Source organism: Poecilia reticulata, chromosome 10, assembly GCF_904066995.2.
Source record: "Poecilia reticulata chromosome 10, P_reticulata-male-v2, whole genome shotgun sequence".
Lineage (NCBI taxonomy): Eukaryota > Metazoa > Chordata > Actinopteri > Cyprinodontiformes > Poeciliidae > Poecilia > Poecilia reticulata.
Window position 1 is genome coordinate 32,916,774 of NC_088839.1, and position 23,402 is coordinate 32,940,175.

Genomic DNA, 23,402 nt, shown 5'->3' on the forward strand with positions numbered 1-23,402 from the left:
TAGCTGTAGACTTATTACAGGAAGTCAGTTAATTTTGCTTATGTTGATTCTGACATGTTAATGTGCTGCAGTGGTTAATGAGACAGTTGTGGTTAAAGTTGTAAATCATCATTCTGTGTGTGTCCACGCTGCAGTGAGGCAGAAAATCCACATCTGAGCAGAGAAAAGAACGTCTGTGGCTCATTTATTGAAAATTCATCTTTTCAGGGTTTTTTACACATGAACTGTCTGCAGCTTTTGGTTGATTTAAAAACCTAAATATTTAGTTAATCAGGAACCTGGCTGGTTGGTTCGCCTGCAGGTTCTGACAGACCCGACACCTCGGACGTCCTCCATGTTTGATGAGGGATTCCTGCAGGGCCCGAGCGTGGCTGCAGGCTGAACACACACACACACACACACACACACACACACACACACACACACACACACACACACACACACACACACACAGTGAGAGAGAAACCAGCAGCAGGGACACCCAGGTCGTGTCTGAGCAGCTAACAGATGGAAGCTGGCTTTGATTGCTCTGCTGACCTTTGACCTTATGGTGAAAAGGCACCAAAGGGTTCAGCAGTACAAACACACACACTTCATGTATCACACAAGCCTGTAAACACACGCTCTGCTCTTAGCTCCTGACTACCGCGTGTGTGTGTGTGTGTGTGTGTGTATGTGTGTGTATGTATGTGTGTGTGTGTGTGTGTGTGTGTATGTGTGTGTATGTATGTGTGTGTGTGTGTGTGTGTGTGTGTGTGTGTGTCTGTGTGTGTGTGTCTGTGTGTGTGTGTGTGTGTGTGTGTGCGTGTGCGTGTGGCTTGCCGCCCACCATGTGGAGTTGGGATCACTACCAGCTGGACTTCTTTTGATCCGTGAGCGATGAAGAGGAGGAGTGATGGCTCTTCCTCTGTCAGTCGCTCAGTAATTATTACAACAGGAAATAAAATCCTTCGCATCTCAACCTCTCCTCCGGCCCGCTGATCCATGATGAATCTGGTTTCCCTCCTGTAAGCTGGATGCTGCTATGATGAGTCCAGATATGTCGGATGGGGTCAGTAGGTCATCTAGCATCGTTTCATTGGTTCAGGTGAAGCAGCTTTAAACCAATCAGGGAATAATGATCTCTGTTCTCTTCAGGAAATGGATTGATTGTTTTTATTAGGAGCAGAGGTGATGTCACACTGTGTGAGGGAGCATTTATTCTAAAACTGTTACAGACATAATAAGAGTTCACATTTTTAACTGTCTTTATGTTAGCAATTAGCATTTTTAGCAAGGTTAGCAGAGCTAATGCTACTGCTAGCCTGCTGTTGTCGGTTCTAGAGCTGGAATGATTAATCAATTTTTGAAATACAATACTTCAAAAAGACCATTTTGCACAAAAATTATATCAATTTTTCACTTAAGATAAAAACTTTCTTTGTTTATAAATCTGTTCTACCTAAGTGGAAGTTTTAGCTTCACCTGGTTCAGATTCTGTAACATTTCTCCCTTTTCCTGCCATCCAAACATTGACCCCCAGGTCAGCTCAACACTGCGTTGGTGTTGAGAAAAGCTCAGGAGTTTCCATCAGCAGAAAGTCCTGAGCTTTTCCCATGTTGATGTCTGAAGGATGTTTTAGCTGCAGATTCAACCTTTGCTACAAATGAAGAAATGCTGTTATTGCATTTTAGGCAACAAAATGTTTATTTTCTCATTAAAAAAAAGGAATTAAGCTATGTATTTACATTTTCTGATATTGTATGAAATAAGCTTAAGTTACTAAATGAAACATGGCCATTTTTTTTTGATTAATCATCAAAATATTTGATTAATCAATTACTCCTTAGAATAATCGGGATAATTGGACTAATCTAATGGTCGATTCCAGCCCTAATCTGTTCAGTCTTCCTGTTATCTGTTGAAAGTCTTGCTCTCTCTCTCCGAGCCGCAGCCTGAATGAATCAGAAGCTTTTTTTCGTGTCTGAGACTGAGCTGTAAATAACTCGTTGTCTCTGATTCCTCAGCTAAAGGACATAAAACCTTTTCCCACAGTGTCTCACTGTGGTGATCTAATAAAACAAATTAAACTCTAAACAATAAATTACTGAAGAATTTATGACATTTGGAGGTAAATAAACAGGCGACATCAAGTCATTCTGAACGTTTTCACCTGGTTTTTGTTATAAACGTTCATTTCAGGAATGATGGCCGTCTTTCCTAAACAAAGTGAGCCGGGACTCTTTCTGGAGGAATCAAACTACGGAATGGTTTCAGTTCTGGTTCTTGGGCCAAATCTGTCAGCAGTCATAAAAAGTTGTTGTTTTTAGTGGCGGGACGGGTTCTGTACGTTTTCACACATGTTTCTGAAATGATTAAAGCTGCATATTGTGAAAACATTTGGCGAGGCGAGGAGCTGATTTGATTTTTTCTTTCTGACGAGAACAATTTTATTGTCAACTTGTCAAAACAGAACGTGTAAGAGCTTGTTAAATATCCGGCGTCCTGCCTGACGCGGAGCGCCGTCCGCTGCGCGCCCTTATCAAAGCCGCTTTTACGACTCCACCCGGTTCTGATTCAGGAGGTGTTTACTGAGGCAGACCTCCATCAGATCCACATGGCGGTTGTTTACCGGCAGGAAACCCGGACGTGTGACTTTACGAGTGACGGGCCGGGCTGACGGGCCGGCAGCGCCGTCTGGGCGGGGATGAGTGTGTGTCTGTGTGTATCTGCAGCCGGTTATTGATGGAGCGCCTCTGCTAACCTGCTGCAGCTGTGACCCCAGCTGCATCCTCGCCTCCTGATGGGATTTATTTCCTAGAAACGAATAAAACGGAGCATGAACTTTGAGCCTTAATGGGCTTCAATTCGGCTGAACAGAACCTTCTTGTCCTTCGTTGTGACTAAAGCAGAGGTTTGGAAAGAGGAAGGAAACAGGACGTCTGGTTCCCGGCATCACTGCTGCTTCCTCAGTATGAGCTCCTGATGCCAATTAGTGCCACACTAGTTTATTTATTCAGATGAGATATTAAGAACATATTGTTATTTACAATAACAACCTGGCAGGGAGAGAAGAACACAATGTGCATCTCTGTCATCACCACCATATCAAATATTAATACGGTATAGAAGAACTTAATGCAAATCAGTAAGGCAACTGTATTTGTGTAGCACATTTCAGAAACAATACAGTTTGAAGTGCTTTACATTATAAACTCTTTATATAAGCAACAGACATTTTGCCCAGTTAAAACCATCAATACGCATCTAGTTTCATTTTTGCAGTGCGTGTGTGTTTGTTTGTAATACCTTGTGGGAACCATATGTGCTCAACAACAAAGATATTTACAGTTTTTAATCTGTTCTTCATCAGATTGTGTTAGTCCAGCCGTTCAGCTTTCCAGAGTTTCGGGAAGCTGGTCATCCATGGAGCTTCTGTAGAAATGTGGACTGGATGCTGACGTTGGGGACGTCTGTGCCGCTGCTATGTGATTAGCATTGAGATGCTATTTTAGGCTTGATTAGCTTTGTTAACAGGCTAATTACTTTTAGCACAGCTTGAACACAACAGCAGTATTTCCAGCTTCCCATCAGATTGGTTCAGAAGTAGAAATGAACCCCCAGTAGACCAAGAGAAGCGTCTGATTCATGAGGTTCCAGATGGAAAAATAATGTGTTGACTATTATATTTGTGCAGCCTCAGTCATGTCTTCTGGTTTCTCTCTCTACAGTAACATTTTAACCAAAAATATTGCTAGCTGTTATTGAAAAGCGTATTTCCATTTCGCTGCATCCTTGTAGTTCCTGAAGCTGAAAGCCTAAAGTTGGTTGTGTTGTCTGAGTCTCTGCCGTACGGTTAGTCTGGAGGTGTGAGGCAGGAGGGAGAGCCGCTGATGATGACACCGGCGGTGAGGACAGCTGTGCTGCAGATGTGCTCCAGGACTCGCGTCCAGATCTCATTTGTTGCCATTCTGGACGGCGGACATCAGGACCCATCTGGTCCAGCGACGCTGACCGGTGGACTCTCTGACCTCTCTGCTCACATTCGGATCAGTCAAAGAGAAAACTGCAAACCTGCAGCCAATAAGAAGAAGAATGTGGGGAAAAATTAATGCCACACGGTTTGGAAGTAATTTCTACCTTTATTGTGGTTTATATTAGTAATAAAATGACAGAATCACATAAATCATAGTATTGTTATGGATTGTTCTCAGATGGAAGATAAAAGTATTTCCACCCTCATACCCCCATCCAAAACCCACTGAAGGTGTTTACTTGTAAACAGACTCGTTGTGTTTCTCATTTTCTTTCCCATAAAACGTCTTCAAAGGCTTTCCTTTTGTTTCTGCATCATTTACAGTCGTGTGTACGTGGTTTTTAATAACCATCAGTGCTGCAGCACAACATTGTTTCCAGAAATGTAGTTTGTATCATATCTGATACTATCGTATCTGATACTATAGGATCAGATATGATAGTATCAGATATAGTATCAGATACTATCGTATCTGATACTATAGTATCAGATATGATAGTATCAGATATAGTATCAGATATCAGATCAGATCAGATAGTATCAGATATGATAGTATCTGATACTATAGTATCAGATATAGTATCTGATACTATATCTGATACTATAGTATCAGATATGATAGTATCTGATACTATAGTATCAGATACTATCATATCTGATACTATATTTGATACTATAGTATCAGATACTATAGTATCAGATATAGTATCATATCTGATACTATATAGTATATATAGTATCAGATATGATAGTATCATATCTGATACTATCGTATCTGATACTATATAGTATATATAGTATCAGATACTATCATATCTGATACTATAGTATCAGATACTATCGTATCTGATACTATAGGATCTGATACAACCAAATACATCAAAGATTTAAATGTAAAAACCTGAAAATCAATATGCTTGAATTTGCTTCTTCTTTACATTTTATCATCAGTAATCTGTAATAACTGTTGTTGATGTGACCATGATGGGATTTGAAAACTTTAATTTGCTCTGCAGCTCATAAAGTGCAGAACAAACAAATCTGTTGAAGAAAAACTGTTGGGGGAAGTAAATAAACAAATAAAGTTTATTTCCAAAGCGCTTTTCACATAAATAAAATCACAAAGTATTGTACAGTAGAAACCAGTGATCAGTAATCTGGTTCCATGAGGGCTCAGCAGAATACTTTGTGGTTTATTCACGTTCTGGTCCACTCTGAGAAGTTGTCTGAAGTCAACTTGGATGTTGTAAAGTGTTATATTAATAAAGGTTAAAGGACTGATTTAGTTATTTGATTAATAGATTGTTTGGTTGGTTGGTTAATATTTGGGTTATTTGGTTATTTGACAGCTGATTGATTTGTTTTACACCATCAGCTATAATGAAGTTAAATCTGAAGGATTAAATTTTCTAAAAGTGTAAGTGAGAAGAAAGCCAGAGAAAATGCCACTGCGGTGTTTAGAATCCAGGACTCAACAAGGAATTACACCAGCTGGAGAAACAGAAACTGGACTTTTCTGTAAATGTGATGAAAACTGATCAGTAAGTCTGCTGGAGCTGCAGGAAGTTCTCCACGTGCCTCGACTTTCCTTCCACAGAAAACATCCAGGCGGCTGTCCTGGTCTGATGGAGCCAAGCATGAACCTTCAGCATGGTAACGACGCTGGAAGAACATCAAAACGCTGAAACCCAGTCGGGTTTGACCCGAGATCCTCAGGGAAGATGAAGACATCCAAACCAACCAACCAGGCTTCAGCTGGAACTGAATCTGACACACCAACACCTGACAGGAGCCGTCCTGGTCGAAACGCTGACAGAGAGCTGGACTCGCAGCCCTTTTCCTCCTAAAGTTGGTTTTTCAGTTGAAATGTTGAGAGTAAACGTCACATTATGTGTAGAAGAAGTTTTGAGATGATTATTCGCGCCGTCCAGTACAAACACCTGGCATGTTAACAGGGGTGTGAATACCTGATGAGGGTCAGTTTCCAGGCTAATCTGGGCCCATCTGTCTCTCCTCTGCCCAGCCTTTCTCTGCCTGATTGAGCTGTATGTAACCCAACACCCATCTGTTTCGCGTAGGCCGTTAAAAACCAATACGGTCCAAATTAAGCTGCTTCACGCTACGTCTGAGTGACTTGCGGAGCGCACGGTGCTTCAGAAGCAGCCCGGTGGATCAGACGTTCCTGCGGTGCAGCAGTCACACTGCTCAGAAGTGACACACCATCGTTAATACATCCAGAAACATTCCCCACTTCTCGCTTCCCTGGAAAACTGATTCAATCTGCTTGAAAGGACCAAATTGCTCCAAATCAGTGAACTTCCCACATATCAGATGTGAACTCTTCCAGGAGAAACGGGATCCTCTTCCAGGCTTGAGTTTCGCTTCAGACTCTGCAGAAATGTCGACGTTTATCTAAATTATATTTCATACCAATCAGGAGTTACAGACAATTTCTTGGATTTTCCTTCTGCTTCATGTTGAGCCTCTAAAGCTTGCAGCTCACGCTAACCTGACGTTCAGATTTGTTTTACAAATCTTTCTCTATTGATGCCGTTTGATGTTTTATTCGATAAAAAACCCAAAACTCATTTTCTTCATTTAAACCAATGAAATAAGTTTTGATGTTTTGTCTCCAGCAGCTTCCAGCTTTCATCATCTTCCCCTCCGCTGACCCTCATGGCCTCTCGTTTTCCTCCTGCGATCTCCTCTGAGGTCAGGTCTGGCAGTGATCAGGCATGCTGATCGCTCCACAACCTGCACAGCTAATGCAGAACAGAAAGAGGTGGGGGAGGGGAGCAGATGGAGGCTGAAAGGTGAAAACAGAAGGTGAGCTGCAGGACGAGGTGAGGGGTTTTGGTCCAGGAAGCAGACATCAACGTGGAATTGAATAGAATTAGTCGATATTGGTGAGCAGGAAGGACGAATCCTTAGTTATCGATGTTCTCCAAAATAAACTAACCACTCAGAAGGTTAGTGCAACATTCAAGACCAGCGAGTGAATCAGGAGAAACGTTTCTGTATGTTTAGTCAGGATTGGCTGGAGGCGCAAGGATACGAGAGACAACCAATCAGAAACAAGCTAGCTGCAGCTGGTCAGCTCTGCTAACTCTTAAATGGGCAGCATTATGTATTTGTCAGGCTCTTATAACACAATCAAGTAACTATATTTTAGTTGTAATAAAAATGACATATATCAAATATGACTTAAAAGAAAATCGACGTCCTGATTTATCACCTTCAAATGGGGTGTCTGTCTCTTTAAAAACTCCAGCTCTGTCTGGAGCTCCACCACCAGGAAGTCGTCCCAACATGGCTCCTCTGTTAACCCTTTAGCGTTTTACCAGCGTTGCTCCTGGCAGTAGCTTATATAACCATCTGTTTGCTAATTGCTGCTGGCTAGTCTGAAGGAGCTGAGTGGGGAGGAGCTTAGCCTCAAAGACGTTATGACAGCTGAACGGCTGCCATGAAGGGTGAAAGATTTCACAGACATGAGAGAAACAAACAGACCTGCTGGTTTGTTTTTGATGAGAATAATAATGTAACACGATGTAAACATGACACTGGCCCTTTAAATGTTCCATCCAGAAACAAGGCCACAGTTTATCGAATCAGAAATCGCTTCAGGATGAAAATGAAACTAACTTTAACCCTGACTGTCGTTACTTTAATGGAGACATCTGGGAAAAATCAAAACCAGCTAAAGTCCTCATCATTACAGAAGTGTGCAACTTTTTATGTGACAAATATGTTGGTGTTGAGTTGAACTCTAAAGTATTTTTAAATGGAAAATGTTCTTTTATGTTAAAAACAAGATTACAGCTTAATAATGCTAGTTCTATAAAAATTGAGAGGTAACACTTTTAAACAGCTTGTAAAACAATTTAATGTTCTGTTGAACGGCAGCAGTTTGTTTTATTGGAGAAACGGAACAACAGGAATTCAGTTTTCATAATAACACTATTAATACAGACTAAAAATTAAAAACATGTTTTATTTGAAAATAAAACTCATTAACAAGGATAACAGGACCAGTGGCAGGGAGTCAACCGTCCGTCCGTCCGTATCCGTCATACAAAATCTAGAAAGTCATGTAGTTTCATTTTATGTCATGGAAAGTCATTAAATTTGCAAATAAGGACAAAATGTTGTTTTTTTCTGTGGGTCTCGTCTCTGTCACTGAGGACTCGGGATTTTATTTCCAGACCACAACCGTGGAAATGTCACCAAACTACCAGCATATTGTCCAGTTTATTTATCAACATCTTTGTTTTCACTGGATGAAAAACAAACCGATTAAAATAATAACGCGACTTATTAATTACGTGTTTCTGTTTCCGCTGTCAGCCATCGCCCCCCTCTGACTCGCACGCGGCGCTCTGAGACATGCGCAGTGTGAGCCTCGGAGCGGAAGAAGATGTCTGACCAATAAGCGAGAAGCATCAGGGAGTAATTTCCTACGATGGTGGACAACAGAAAGTAAAACAGCGGAGCGCAGAGAAGACGGGGTTAATCAGTGCTGACCCTGCGCTTCGGGTAAAACCGGGTCAGGTCGTGTGGGCTTACAGAAGCAGGGAGCGGTCAGTATGGGTATTAATGTCAAAGCACCGGGTTTACTGAAATCATAACGACTCTTCTTCAGATGGCGCTTTGAAAGCCAGCTCCAAGTGGTGAGTACATCTGAACATCCACTTTGCTGCATGTCGTATTTAACTATGCTAAACGTCAGAGATGGTTTCCTGCCTGGAAACGCAACAGGACGATCGAAAGAGCAAGAAAACGGCGAAAATCACGGAAAAGTAACGGACTGCTTTGCCTGCGCGCGCACCGCGTGAACTTGAAACAGCGGAGCTAGCGTTAGCATCCAGCTAGCAGCGGCGGGAGGATCTATGGCGATGGGCCAAAGTGAACAAAATGGCTCCGACGCCTCATGACCTGCCCTGACACGCAGCTTCAACCGGAAGCTTCAAGTTCCACGCGTGTGGACTTTGAATACAGACGCGTGACATTTTGCTTCCTCCCGGCGTTTCGCGCGTCTGGTTTACATCCACGGTCTCTGCGTCAGACGCGTCAGCCATTGTTCTCCGTTGGACGCGCTCGACGCTTCAAACGGCTGAAATGTCGCCGCGGTTGACGCCCGAAAAGCTGCTGGTGGGAATAAATTCACTATAACAGTTTGGAGCAGATTTGGCTTTCAGAGAGGAAATAATGACTATCTGAGCTAAACCTGGTGGGAGTAAAGCTGATGATTAGAGAGATTCAGCTGTTAACATCCATCCATTCATTCATCCATCCATCCATCCATCCTTCATCCATCCATTCATCCATCCATTCATTCATCCATCCATCCATCCCTTCATCCATTCATCCATCCATCCATCCATCCTTCATACATCCATCCATTCATCCATCCCTTCATCCATCCATTCATCCCTTCATCCATTCATTCGTCCATTCCTTCATTCATTCGTCCATTCATCCATCCATCCCTTCATCCATCCAGCCTGATCAGGTGATTATTGATTGCATTAATGGATTAATAACTGGAGACAAAATGTGATTTCTAGAATGTGAAGTTTAGTCAGAACAGATTTACAGATTTAGCTGAAATTCAAAATGTTTATTATTTAATTTAATTGTTTTTCTGCTCTTTCAGCAAAGTGCCTTTTTTAGAGACTGTAAAGTCCAATTAATGATTATTGATTAGTTGATGATTATTTTAACAATCAATTAATCACGATTAATCGTTTCATCTCTAATAAAGATGGTGGTTAATGATGCAGTTTAGTATCGTATGTTTTTCTGCCTCCTCTGAATGTCTGTCCATCACAGCTGCTCGTTCTGTTTGGACCGACCTTCCTGTGTGTGTGTGTGTGTGTGTGTGATATTAACACGTCACACTCTGACTCTCATCGCTGATCAGTAACAGGTGTTGGCTCCTCGAAGGCGCGGTGCTCTCCATGGAGGTGATTCATGTAGCAGAGACCTCCAGCTGCTGCAGCAACACGCCATCCCCCTGCAGGCGGCGCGGCGCATGAACACGTGTTTAATGTGTTCATACACACGCAGAGCTGAGCAGATATCTGGCCAACATGGCCGCCGTGTTTGGGCCCTGCGCTGAGATGAGATCCGGCAGTAAAAACGTCTCTAGCAGGAGATCCTGACCGGCTCTGCAGCCTGAAGGTCACAGGATCAGTAATCAGAACCGAACGGCTCGTAAAGTTCTGCTGGACATCGCGTCGAGTCGCTGCAACCAGAACAATCTCTAAATATCATGTTTACAGCACAAAGCGGCTCATTAAGACTTACCTCTGTGGGTCAGTCGTCCCACATGTTGAGTTTTTATTTCATGTCTGTAAACCGTTTCTGACTTTGGGTTACTAAAACGATCACTTCTACTGCAGAATGACATCCTCCTGTGGGTTTATGGATGTTGGTAAATGTTTTGTATTTTCTGACCTGTGTGACCCTGAAAGGCGATCAGTGAGGAACCACAAACTAATCACCAATCAATACGTTCAGTACATCAGGGGAAGCTGAATGATAAAGCCATATGGAGAGAAATTAGTTCCAATTTTACGGCAATAAAGAATATTTCAAACATTGAAATAAAAAAATATCTAAACTGAAATTTGTTTTAATATAAAAACTTTTGATATTGATTTACCATCTGTATGCGTACTATTTTATCAGATTTGATTTTTTTCATATCTCTTTCCCAAATTATGTTTCATATTTTTCTGTGTCTTTTGTATAACAATAAGAAAAACCAGGGAAATCCTGATGATGGTTGAACATTCCGGAGTTCCCTGCCGTTTTCCTCCTGACTTCATGCAGATGCTAACTCAGTTTTGTTTGTTTTCCCCGTTAATCCAGTTGGTTGATTTTTCCTCCATCTGTGTTTGATTCCAGCCTGAATGTTGATCAGCCGCACTCTTCAGCTTCAGTTTGTTTACGCAGTCAGACAGAAATGCGCCGACTTCACTGCTGATAAATTTTATAGTCGCACTCACGCCACTGATGACATCAGCAGCGCTGCTCTGCTGTGGGTCGCTAACGCGTCATTCATCTGGTCCAGGTGTGTTGGAAGCTAACGCTACGTCAACAGAGCAGCTTTTGATGTCCACTTCTGGTTTCTTTCGCTGAAATGCAATTTATTTTTCTGCTTCATGGTACTGATTAAACCTGACCGCATCAGACTCTTTTGTGAACGGCTTCCAACCCCAAGATGAAGGTAGCCGTCCCCCAGCATTGTAGCAGTAAAGATGGCTGCAGCAACGCTCTGATTGTAGCAGTTAAGATGGCCGTCACACTTTGATTGTAGCAGTAAAGATGGCCGTCACAACACTTTGATTGTAGCAGTAAAGATGGCCGTCACAACACTTTGATTGTAGCAGTAAAGATGGCCGCCACAACGCTCTGATTGTAGTAGTAAAGATGGCCGCCACAACGCCCTGATTGTAGTAGTAAAGATGGCCGCCACAACGCTCTGATTGTAGCAGTAAATAAAGATGGCCGCAGCAACGCTCTGATTGTAGCAGTAAAGATGGCCGCCACCAAGTGTCTGGATTTATTTTCAAGTTGTTGAGAGCTTGGTCAGCAGATGGTCAGGAAGGTGATAAAAGCCGACGATGTAAACCTCAGATAAAACACGACGTCCTGTCAGAGGACTGACGCTTTGAGAAGTGATGTCATTTATTCCATATTTGGGCGTAGAACTGATGGCGGTTTTTGTTGTTTTTTACCATAAGAACTGCTGTGGTAACATCGGATGGCCTCCTGGTTGAACGGAGCCTTAATAGTTTCAGGTTAGTTTCTCTGGATGAATGAAATTAGTCACTATTTGTTCACTGTACATCAGGGGTTTTCACATTGTGGCTCGGGGGCCATTTGTGGCTCTTGAAGTTAAATTGTTCAGGCCGCTGACCAAGAGTTGTAATAACAACTGATGACCTAAAACATTTGGAAAATGTCAAGGAACCTTTTATGTTTTGGATTTTTACTGATCTACAGATTTCATAAAGAGAGTTTATTGATGAGCAGAAAATAAAAACAACATTTCGGACTTTAAATGTAATGAATTGTGTGTCCTGTCATTAGCTTAAGCCTGTGGAGCCCACAGTGGGTCCTGGAGGCGTCCTGCATGTTTTAGTTCCTCCCTGGTTTAAGCACCTGGATCCAATGATGGATTGTTAGAGGCCTGAGAAGAACGTTGCCCTGCTGAGGAGGCTGTTTCTGCCACCAGGGAGGAACCAAGACGCCCTCAGGGACCCACTTTGGGCACCACTGGCTTAAAAAGTTTGGACAGAGCGGAGTCATGGGTCAGAATGGCCCAGTTCAGGGCCGCATGCGGCTCTTTAGCGCCGCCCTAGTGGCTCTCTGGAACTTTTCCAAAAATGTTTGGAAATGGAAAAGAAGGGGTGGGAAATATATGTTTTGTTTTAATATAGGAGAACAAACATGACACAATCATTCTTAACGTTTTCCAATGCTGTAAAAATGTGTAGAGTAAAAATTACATTTCAACATTTCCATCAACAAAGATTTGCATCACAGCCTGCGACACGGTCCTGTCAGCTGGGCGGGTGTGGAGGGGGGGGGCTGTAAACAAGCCGACGGGATGGGGGGGGCATGAGAGCTGAGGACATTCTAGAAGCTGTCAAATAACAAGAACAGCCACTTTACTGTAAGCAGCACCTACGACTTTAAAAGAAACTAATTAAACGTGTATGTATGTATATATATATATATATAATATAAAAAATAAAAATTCCCTTCTCACCCTCCGCGGGTGGTCTGTTTCATCCTCTGAGCTCGGGTCCTCTACCAGAGGCCTGGGAGCTTGAGGGTTCTGCGCAGTATCTTGGCTGTGCCTAGAACTGCACATTTCTGGACTGAGATGTCTGATGTTGTTCCTGGGATCTGTTTTAGCCACTGCTCCAGTTTGGGGGTGACTGCCCCGAGTGCCCCGATGACCACAGGCACCACTGTGGTCTTCACCTTCCAGGTCTTTTCCAGTTCCTCCCTGAGGCCCTGGTATTTCTCCAATTTCTCATGCTCCTTTTTCCTGATGTTGTAATCACTTGGTATTGCTACATCCACCACAACGGCTTTCCTCTGTTCTTTATCCACCACCACAATGTCCGGTTGGTTCGCCATCACCATCTTGTCTGTCTGGATCTGGAAGTCCCACAGGATCTTAGCTCGGTCATTCTCCACCACTTTTGGGGGTGTTCCCCACTGTGATCTCGGGGCTTCCAGTCCATATTCTGCACAGATGTTCCTGTACACTATGCCCGCCGCTTGGTTATGTCGTTCCATGTACGCTTTCCCTGCCAGCATCTTGCACCCTGCTGTTATGTGCTGGACTGTCTCAGGGGCCTCCTTGCACAACCTACACCTTGGGTCTTGTCTGGTGTGGTAGATCTGAGCCTCTCTGGTGTTTAGGGCCTGTTCCTGGGCGGCCAGGATGAGAGCCTCTGTGCTGTCCTTGAGTCCAGCTTTCTCCAGCCATTGGTAGGTTTTCCTGACATCAGCCACTTCAGTTATTTGTCGGTGGTACATCCCATGTAGGGGCTTGTCCTCCCATGATGGTACTTCCAGCACCTTGTCTTCTGTTCCCCATTGCCTGAGACATTCGCTGAGCACATCGTCCGTTGAGGCTTTGTCCTTGATGTATTTATGGATCTTGGATGTTTCATCCTGGACAGTGGCTCTCACACTCACTAGTCCTCTGCCTCCTTCCTTGCGGCTCGTGTACAGTCTCAGGGTGCTGGATTTGGGGTGGAACCCTCCATGCATGGTTAGTAGCTTCCGAGTCTCAACATCCATGGCCTTCATCTCTTCCATTGGCCAGCTAATTATTCCTGCAGGGTATCTGATTACTGGTAAGGCATAGCTGTTTATTGCACGGATCTTGTTCTTGCCATTGAGCTGGCTTCTCAAGACTTGCCTTATTCGTTGGAGGTATTTGGCTGTGGCTCCTTTCCTTGTGACCTCATCGAGGTTGCCATTTGCTTGTGGTATTCCCAGGTACTTGTAGCTGTGCTCTGTGTCTGCTATTGTTCCTTCTGGGAGTGAGACCCCTTCTGTGTGGGCGACCTTCCCTCTCTTTGTAACCATCCGACCACACTTATCTAGTCCGAATGACATCCCAATGTCAGTGCTGTAGGTCCTGGTGGTGTGGATCAGTGAGTCGATGTCTCGCTCGCTCTTGGCGTACAGCTTGATGTCATCCATGTAGAGGAGGTGACTGATCGTGGCCCCATTCTTGAGTCGGTATCCGTAGCCAGTCTTGTTGATGATTTGGCTGAGAGGGTTCAGGCCTATGCAGAACCATAGGCCTGAGCATCTCCTTGGTATATGCCACATTAGATGGACACTTGTGCAAGTGGTTTGCAGTTGGCTTCAAGGGTGGTTTTCCACAGCCCCATCGAGTTTGCAATGAAGGCTCTTAGAGTCCTATTGATGTTGTACATCTCTAAGCATTCAATGATCCAAGTGTGTGGCATTGAGTCATAGGCTTTCTTGTAATCAATCCAAGCAGTACACAAGTTGGTGTGTCGGGTTTTGCAGTCTCGGGCGACTGTGTGGTCTACAAGGAGTTGGTGTTTGGCTCCTCTGCTATTTATACCTGTGCCTTGCTCATGTATTTATCCATGTGCCCGCTTATCTTAGCCGCTATGATGCCTGACATGAGCTTCCATGTTGTAAAGAGACAGGTTATTGGTCGATAGTTGAATGGGACTGAACCCTTCGAGGGTTCCTTCTGTATCAGGATTGTGCGCCCTTCAGTTAACCATTCAGGGTGAGTCCCATTTTGTAGAAGCTGGTTCAGTTGAGCTGCCAGTCGCTCATGGAGGGCAGTGAGTTTCTTAAGCCAGTAGGCATGGATCATGTCAGGTCCTGGTGCTGTCCAGTTTTTCATACCCGAGACTCTGTCTTGGACATCTGCCACAGTGATGGTTACTGGGGCTTGTTCAGGGAGGTTGCTGTGGTCCTCTCGTAGAGAGGTTAGCCACTGTGCATTGCTGTTGTGGGACGCCTCCCTTTCCCATATGCCTTTCCAGTATTGTTCAGTCTCCAGCCTGGGTGGGTCTGCTCTGTTGTTATTACCCTGCCATTGAGAGTACACTTTAGCTGGTTGGGTGGCGAAGAGCCGGTTAATCCTCCTGGCTTCATTCTCTCTCGTGTATCTCTTTAGGCGGCTGGCCAAGGCTTGGAGCCTTTGTTTGGCAGTTTCGAGTGCTTCAGGTATCGGCATCTGGCTGTACTTTTTGGGTACTGATCTTTTCATTGCACCCCTTTGGAGCTCTGACAGTTGACTCACTTCCCTCCTTGTTATCTTGATCTTAGCCTCTAACCGTCTTTTCCATGGTGGGTATTGGGTCTCATGGTTGCTCTTATAACCAAGCATCTCAAGGATCACTGATGCTGAGTTGTATATCAGCTCATTGGTTTCTGTTATGGTGTTGGTAGGGATCGTTCTCAATGCTGCATTCACATCTTCAATGAGACTTTCTGATGGTACTTCACTCAGCCGTTGTAATTGGAGTCGGGGTCGTCTGGTGTTCATTCGGGCCATGATTCTCTCTCTCAGGTCAGTTGCTGCCTCGTTCAGCTCAGATGGTTCGTTCATTACTGGGGCTACATACCCAGTCTCTGGGCGGGGAGTTGTAGTTGACTCCCTTCTGACCTGGCATCCTGGCTCCTTCCCGTAGCACTTGTGTCGTACCTCGTCAATCTCAAGTTGTGACAGCAGTTGCCGTTTGCGGATGTTGGAACACTGAGCTACTAGTTGTTTGGCAGTTAGTGTTGACTGGGGATGTCGAGCTAACCATTCCTCCCACAGTCTTTGCATGTAGCCTCTCTGACTAGGATTACTTGAGTAGTCTTCCAGCTTATATATATATATATATATATATATATATATATATAAGCTGCACGGTTCAAAGTGTGGGGAAGCAGCGGCTTATAGTCGGAGGAATCCTGTAATGTGGAAAGACGTTGTTTCCGGCGCTGCTTTAGCTGCTGCGTCTGATTAAAGTTGCGTCTTAATGGCCGACGCTGAGGAGCTTCCGGTGACGTCATAACCAGAATTAAACGGGTAAGAACTCAGTCCTGCTATAGGCACATATATTTAGTAACAAAGTGGATGTTTTATGAATTATGAGCAGTTTTTGTCTATATGTTCAGAGCGACTCTTGGCGATATTATGGTGTTTTGCTGCTCAGGTCTAGGATGGTTGTGTTCAAAGGAGAAGAAGATGCTGCCATGTTTTACCTGCACTGACTGGCATTTGCTCAGGAATCAAACTTAAACTACTAATTTAATATACTTTCAAAAGGCTGTTTGTCGTTATAACTGCAGGTTGTGTTTTATTGCTCCGCTCGTTGCCCAGATCAGCGGCACGTTGAGCTTTAGCTGCTTCTTCGATCTCGTCTCAAAGAGCATCATCGTCATGCAAACTGCATCTGGGAGCAGATTTTCTGAGTCCCTGGAGGAAAAATGACCCTTTCCCTGTCGATCTTCATAGTAAAGATGGAAATCTGATTTCTTTATTGGATTTATTTAATTTCATCAATGCAACGAAACAAAAAACATTAATATTGTAACCATCGTACAGCAGAGCCACGTGGTGCAGTGATGGATAATGATCATAAACATAATAATGTTCCAGATTAACGTTTAATCATGATGCTGATTATGTACACTTTTGCTAATAGGCTGATATAAACACCTAAAGCCTGCGTTGCCTCCACTTTGATCCTTATTTAAGGCTTTTCATGTTTTGCGGCTCCAGACAGATTTGGTTTTGTTTTTGGTCCAATTTCTCTCGACTGCTGACCTAGTTCGATCCAACCCAGCTTTATTAATAAAGCGTAGAAAACAGGAAAACACCACAGATTTAATTATTTAAAAACACAGAAATATAAAATCAAGCTCCAGTCCTGAATCCTGGGTTGTCCTCCATGTTTTCCATCCATCCGGACTGCAGCCAGAGGCGGTTCTGCAGAGTTCTGGGTCCGGGCCGCTTCAGACAAATGGCCACCAAAACCTTTCATTCTGTTTCATTAATAATGGAGCTTCAGTAAAACCAGCTGAAGCTTTATGGTTTTAATCTGAAGGACTTGGATTTACATGTTTTTGTTGTCAAAGCAATAATAACTAATAATAACTACTAATAGCAGTGGAGGCCATGTTGGGTGTAAAACAATGAGGTCGTTGTATAAAGGAGAGTTTTTGGCTGAACATGATGAAGCGGCGCTGTCTGCTGCTAATGATCCGCGCTCCAACAGAAAGTATTTACATTTTCTGTACGTGTCCCTGCAGTAACGACGCCCATCCATCACGGCTCCACGTCTTAATGCGTTCAGATGCAGCCTCGCATTAATCACCGACGCTCACAAAGGCCGCGTCGCTTCCGCGTTCCTTCCAGTTTGAGAGAAGAAGAATGTGCTCTGGATCCGAACCGCCGTCCTCTCTGTGGAAGGTGCCGGTGCGGTTCTGCTCCATCCGGACCCGGTCGGTGCTGTGCGTCCTGTAAATGTCTCCTCTAGGTGTGAGTCGTGACGTCAGCGCTGCGGAAGCGGAGCGCTCCTCGTGTGAAAGCAAAGGAAAACAGATTTATGGAGGGAATATGGCTACCAGTTTAACTGTACGGACGGTTATTAAAGCTTGTTTTTCGTGGTTTCCACGGCAACCGGCGCCTGTAACTGACACGGTTCAGGTTTTACGACAGAAAGCCGGAGATGAAAGCGATGAGGATTAGCCCAGTAATGTTTTTTACTGTTTTCCAGTTGGGAAGCATTGGGCTCTGATCCTGATTTTACGGTAAACGTCGATGGGAATTCCTCCGCCGTTCTGCCAGCTGCGCCGAAAACTCGATGACTTCATGTCATAAATCAGCTCCGGCATCAGGGAACACTTTTAATTGATAAAATAAAAGCAGCTTTTTTTTGGCTCCTCTGTAAACTGCAGGCTTCAGTTTCTAATTTAAATGGGATTTTTATTTTTTTACCTTTTATTAATCTAAATTTTTAGATATTAAAAGTTTTCCACTCATCTATCGAACTAAATCTGCTCTAAACTGTGAAGTAAATGTAAATAAAGTGAGAAAACTAGTCAGGAATAGTTCGGCATCATGTTTCCATCGTGTTATAAAGTTTTTCTCTCATTAAAATCAAACCTGCAGTGTTGCTCCGATTCTTTCATGTTTGAGAAGTCCTTCAGTCTCCACGGTAACCATCCAGCTGCTAAACGCCTGGGTGGGCCTAGCCCCGCCTTTCAGGCGAAGCTCCTCCCCCCTCAGCTCCTCCAGACTATCCAGCAACAATTAGCAAACAGCTGCTGAGCTCATAATAGGAGCTGCTGCTCAGAGTAACGCTGGTAAAAACATTAAAGGGTTAATAGGGGAGCCATGTTGGGACGACTTCCTGGAGGCGGAGCTTCAGGAAGAGCAGGAGTTTTTAAAAAGACGGGAACAATTTCAGGGCGTTAAATCAGGAACTTGTTTAAAGTCGTACCTAATAACTGAATTTTACTATAAAATGGAAAACACGAGACTGAACCTTTAACACAGAGAACCGGTTTGTGCGTGCGTACTGAGGCATTTCCCTCCCTGCAGCACTGCTTCCTGAGGGCTCTGCCCTGCAGGGGGCGCTGTGCGGTGTTGAGCCCTCTCGGTCTCCAGGTGGAACCTGATTGATTCTGCAGGACGTTTGTTCTCATCGAAGCGTTTCTGGAGACTCTCTGACGACTCAGCGCTGCTCTGGGAGATGAATCTGTCAGTTCTAAGCTGTTCCACATCCACCTGATGCAGATTGATGGTCCTGGAGAGGGAGATGGACACACACACACACACACACACACGCGCACACACACACACAGTTAATCATCTGGGTGACAGTCCAGACGGGAGAAGGGAAGTCTGGAATACAGGTTGGACCCGGCGGTCCGTCTGTGTGACTTGGCTCAGCGCCTCGTCCGTCCACGCGCCGCGCAGCGAGTGGTCCGACTCAGGATTATCCCCCTGAGTCCACACACACACACACACACACACACACTGAGCAGCCCCCTGTGGTTGTCCACCAAACCGCCCGTCAGCCCTAAAGCTTACCTCCACCTGTCAGGAGCTTCCTGTTCCTGTCAGGCGTAGCACAGGCGTCCCATTCATCCGTCCTCCGTTAGCAAAACCGCCAGTGGCTAATGAGCTAAGCTAACCTGCTGCAGGCTGGACATGACAGAGGAGACGCCTTTCTGTGGAAACTCCTCCATGTTTTTACCTGTTCTCCTGCAGCAGCTTTTATTTCTAACTCTTCTTACTGTAATGATTCATTAGATGCCGAATGGTGTTTCCATTCGGTTGCTTCTTCTTAAGGTTTTATACTGATAAGTGAAATCATTTTCTCCATAATTTTGGAATTATAAACTTTAGTAGACATTTCCTTTAGGTGAATATTCTTGTCAGACCAGATCTAGAGGCCCTCTGGTCCCCCCCAGTGACCCTCTAATGACTCCCTGGGGCCCTCTAGTGGCCCTCTGGAGGCCCTGTGGGGGCCCGGGCCCCCGCTTTGAGAACACAGATCTAAATATCCCATAATATCTCTTTCTGCTTGTTGGGTGCAGGATGGTTCCCAGTTTTAATCTCAAGTCTTTTTTTTCTTGTCAAAACTTTTCCATTTCTGGTTTGCTGTGCGCCGTTGGCCCTCTGACTGTGATGCCCCTAAATAAAATAAAATCCTGATGAGGTTGAAGCTGAACTTTGTGAATTATTTCCACATAAACCCAGGCTGGTTTATCTTTATTAATTATTTACACCAATCATGCGATTAATTGGTATTTTATTCTCTGATCCTGGTAATCGGAGCTCAGCGCTGCCCCTGCTGGAAGATGTGGGATTCTCCCTGTGGGTCAGAGGTCATCGTTCCTCAGGAGCAGTTTATTATTGCTCCAAAAAGCTCAAAGTTTCTCTCGTTTATTAAAACGACCTGAGTTTTACATTTTAATTTAGTCAAAAGGAAATTAAACGAGAACGTTTTTCATATCTTTGTAAAAAACGATTAAAACTTCAATACTTCAGGGGCAACACTGGAGGAGACGTGGAGGAGTGGAAACACACAGCGTGTGTGTGTGTGTGTAGGGGGGGGGTTAAAACATCTGGAGAGGTTTCACTCTTGTTGCTCATTTATTTTGTTAGAAAATAATACATTTCTGTACTTCCTGTTTCCCTCCCTGGGTAGGCGTTAGCGTTAGCCGCCGGCGGTCGGTGCTGCTGATAAATGTCGCCGTGATTAATGGCCGCCGCTGACCTGAAGGGAGGGCCGGGGGGGGGGGGCAGCACAACAATCTGGAAACCTGCGTCTGTACGCAGCGACTTTCAGACAAATTCACCCGACTCTCCGTTATCTGGAGGTTTAATGGAAAACATCACTGATTCTCAGTTGCACTCAGGTCTGGACTTTGACTAGGCCATACAAACCTATGAATCTGCTACGATCTAAACAAGCAACAGCTTCTAAATGATGCTACTAAATATGTAAAGAAACATACTTTTACAGTTTTTTCTCACTTTGTTCAGTATTCTGTCATTATTCGTCTTAGGATAAATTTACCCTCTGACCCCCAGGGAGCCTCCAGCAGGGGCAGCACTGAGCTCCGCTTCAAACGTTTACCAGGAACAGAGATGAGAATTAAACACCTTTATGAGTTTATCCTCATAAACTAAAAATATTGTTTTATTTTTAATATATTTTAGTTTTTGCAGCAGTTTCCTCATCAGCAGGGCTGCTGGATGCTTCGTAAAGTCTTTTTCTTCTCAAACTTTTCCGTTTCGCACATGCTAGGCTAGCATTAGCACAGCAAATAATATTTCAGTAAATTGTTTTATCACAGTATTAAAAGTAAAAAGTTATGACAGATTCATGTTTTTTCTTTTGCTTTTGTTCTATTTTTCCCTCCAGCTTTCTGAGAGCCTCATAGCGCCCTCTAGCTTTAGCATGTCAGATAACATTTCAATAAATTATTTTTATAGTAACTATTTAAAAAAATCTAATTTTATGATAAAACATTATGATAGATTAATTTTTTTTCCCAATATTTCCTCCTGCTCCCTGATGCCCCTCTATCGCCCTCAGTGTCCCCCAGTGGCCCGCGGCCCCCACATTGAACACCTGCTCTCTGATCCATCTCTGGCTGCATGCTTCTGCTGTTTGTCCTGCTGGAAGTTGGACCTCTGACTCCCCACAGCATGATGCAGCCACCGCCGTGTTGCTCTGATTGGCTCTGGATCAGGTGGCCCCATTAAAAGCAGCAGTTTGTGTTTTTTCTGACGGTTCGTCCTCCATGTTGTCTCCTGCTGATGGATGAAGCTGCACTGCGTGGTTGTGTCCACCGGGTGGCGCTGTGCTGCAGTGTTTCCACGCGTTGGGATGCTGTGGGTGGGGGCTGCAGGTGGAGGACGCCTCCGTCCTGCAGCTCTGCCTCTGTTTCTCCATCTGTCAGTGTGAATTCTTTAATCCAGATTCACACCCTGATTTATAATCCAGAGGTGAAACCAGATATTCCAACTTCATCGCGGCGAGCTGAGCAGATTTATCATCATCATCATCATCACCAGATGATCAGCCTGGCTTCATCTGGCAGATTTTTAGTTTTCAGAAGCTTGGGGCTGGATCATATCGATTATCCGGCGCTGCTCTGAAAACATCTTTTCCATCTCCACACACCTGAAAATGATCTTTTGAAAGCTGCACTACTGAAGCCAGTTTTCCTCAACAGTGTGTGCCTCGATGTAATCTGAATAATTTCTGCTCTGCTGCTAGCGATGCAGAAGGGAAGCTAACTTTGGCCGAATCATTGACTTTGGGTCTCAAACTCTCAGCTGCTGCAGAAACTGCAGGAAAGTTTTGACCAAATCCTCCATCTTGAATTAATATCCAGCTTTGATTCTTCAGAGTGTTTTGTTAGCTTTAGCTTCCATATTGCTAACCTGTTTTCTGCTCATAATTAGCATAATGCTAATGTTGGTCATGGTTAGCACAATGCTAAATGTGCTCTGGTTAATGTGTCGCTCATGTGCTAACGACATTAGTTTTATGTTTTGTAGCCATGAGTATTTCATCCCATCAGTGTGTTTAGCCGATGCTAATGCTGCTCTGGTTAGCTTGATGCTAATGTTCTGATGATCGTCGTTTTGGATTACAGAAACGGAGAATTTAACCGGAGCTGCTGGCGCCTCAACCTGCTCAAAGCTTAACGACGGATTGATGTCCAACGATGTCCAGAGATGATCGCTGCTGCGTTAAGCAGCGATTTATTGCAGTGATTCTTCAGATCACAGATTTCTCTCCAATCTGAAGAGGCTCCTGTTCTGAATCTCTTTTTATTATTTTGATTTATAAACTGGCACTTTTTCATAAATTGTAAAATAACATTAATTATGAGATGCTCGTAGAAAAAATTGGGTTTAATTTTTCAGACATATTTATTCATTCCATTATTAATGCTAAATGCTTATTTAGCATTTATGTACTTTACAAACAATAAAGTTAGCTCTGGGCTAGCAAACTATTTAGCTAACATGCTAATTAACTTTTCGATGAGCAGAAGTGGACTATCAAAATAAAAGCTGGGTTTGAGAACTTTAATATGAATAAAGTATTTGCTGTGCTAACTAAATATTTAGCTTCAATCTCAATATTTAGTTAGCAATCTAAATATTTACTAACAGAATAGTTAGCTCTGAGATAACTGAGCTAAGTTCCTCTTATGAAAGGCTAAATAACACAAATTATTGCTGCTAATTTTTAACTGACTTTACAAACTGAACCTACAGGGTGAACCAGGGGTTTCCCAGTCCGGTTCTCAGGGGCTGCTATGCTGCAGCTTTTAGCATCATCTGCTTAAACGCCTGGATCAGATAAACCACTGATTACCTGCCGTCTGCAGAGCTGGTCGAACGCTGCAGAGGGAGTTCAGACATGTTGGAGCAGAGATGCATGTAGCCCCTGAGGACTGGACTGGGAGACCCCTGCTCTAAACTAAGGCTGCAAAACACATTGCAAATATATCGTCATCGCAAGTCGGGTGATGGTCACAGCTTTGATTTCATCAGTGCAGACAGAGTGTCTGCTTCGTTGTTTTTGCTGTTTTTGGGTCATTTGCACTGATATTGACCTGACTGGACACACCTGTGTGGGTCATCACAGGCTCCAGATCTGGACCGGTTCCTGCTGCTGGTTCATGTTTCTAGTTTAGACGCAACAGTTTCAGACGCTGTTGCTCTCTTCAAGCTCTGGCTGCCAGCTCAGACGTTTGGATCCAGACTAGTTGCTGTTTTTTCCTTCACATGGTGTTTCTGTCACTCCATGTTCTCTTCCCGCTCCGCTCT

General features: G+C 44.0%; 1 protein-coding gene across 3 annotated transcripts in view; it reads left to right on the forward strand.

The window, feature by feature from the left end:
* The window catches only part of slit3 (slit homolog 3 (Drosophila)), a 226,983-nt gene that overhangs the window by 71,453 nt on the left and 132,128 nt on the right, over nt 1-23,402 (forward strand). The window contains exon 1 of one of the 3 annotated variants that reach the window (XM_081611951.1): nt 8,528-8,682. The exons of the other annotated variants lie outside the window; for them this stretch is intronic. The gene's annotated coding sequence lies outside the window, so the exon portion shown is untranslated. Of the gene's footprint in view, nt 1-8,527; nt 8,683-23,402 lie in introns of those variants that run through there. 3 annotated transcript variants of the gene reach the window in all.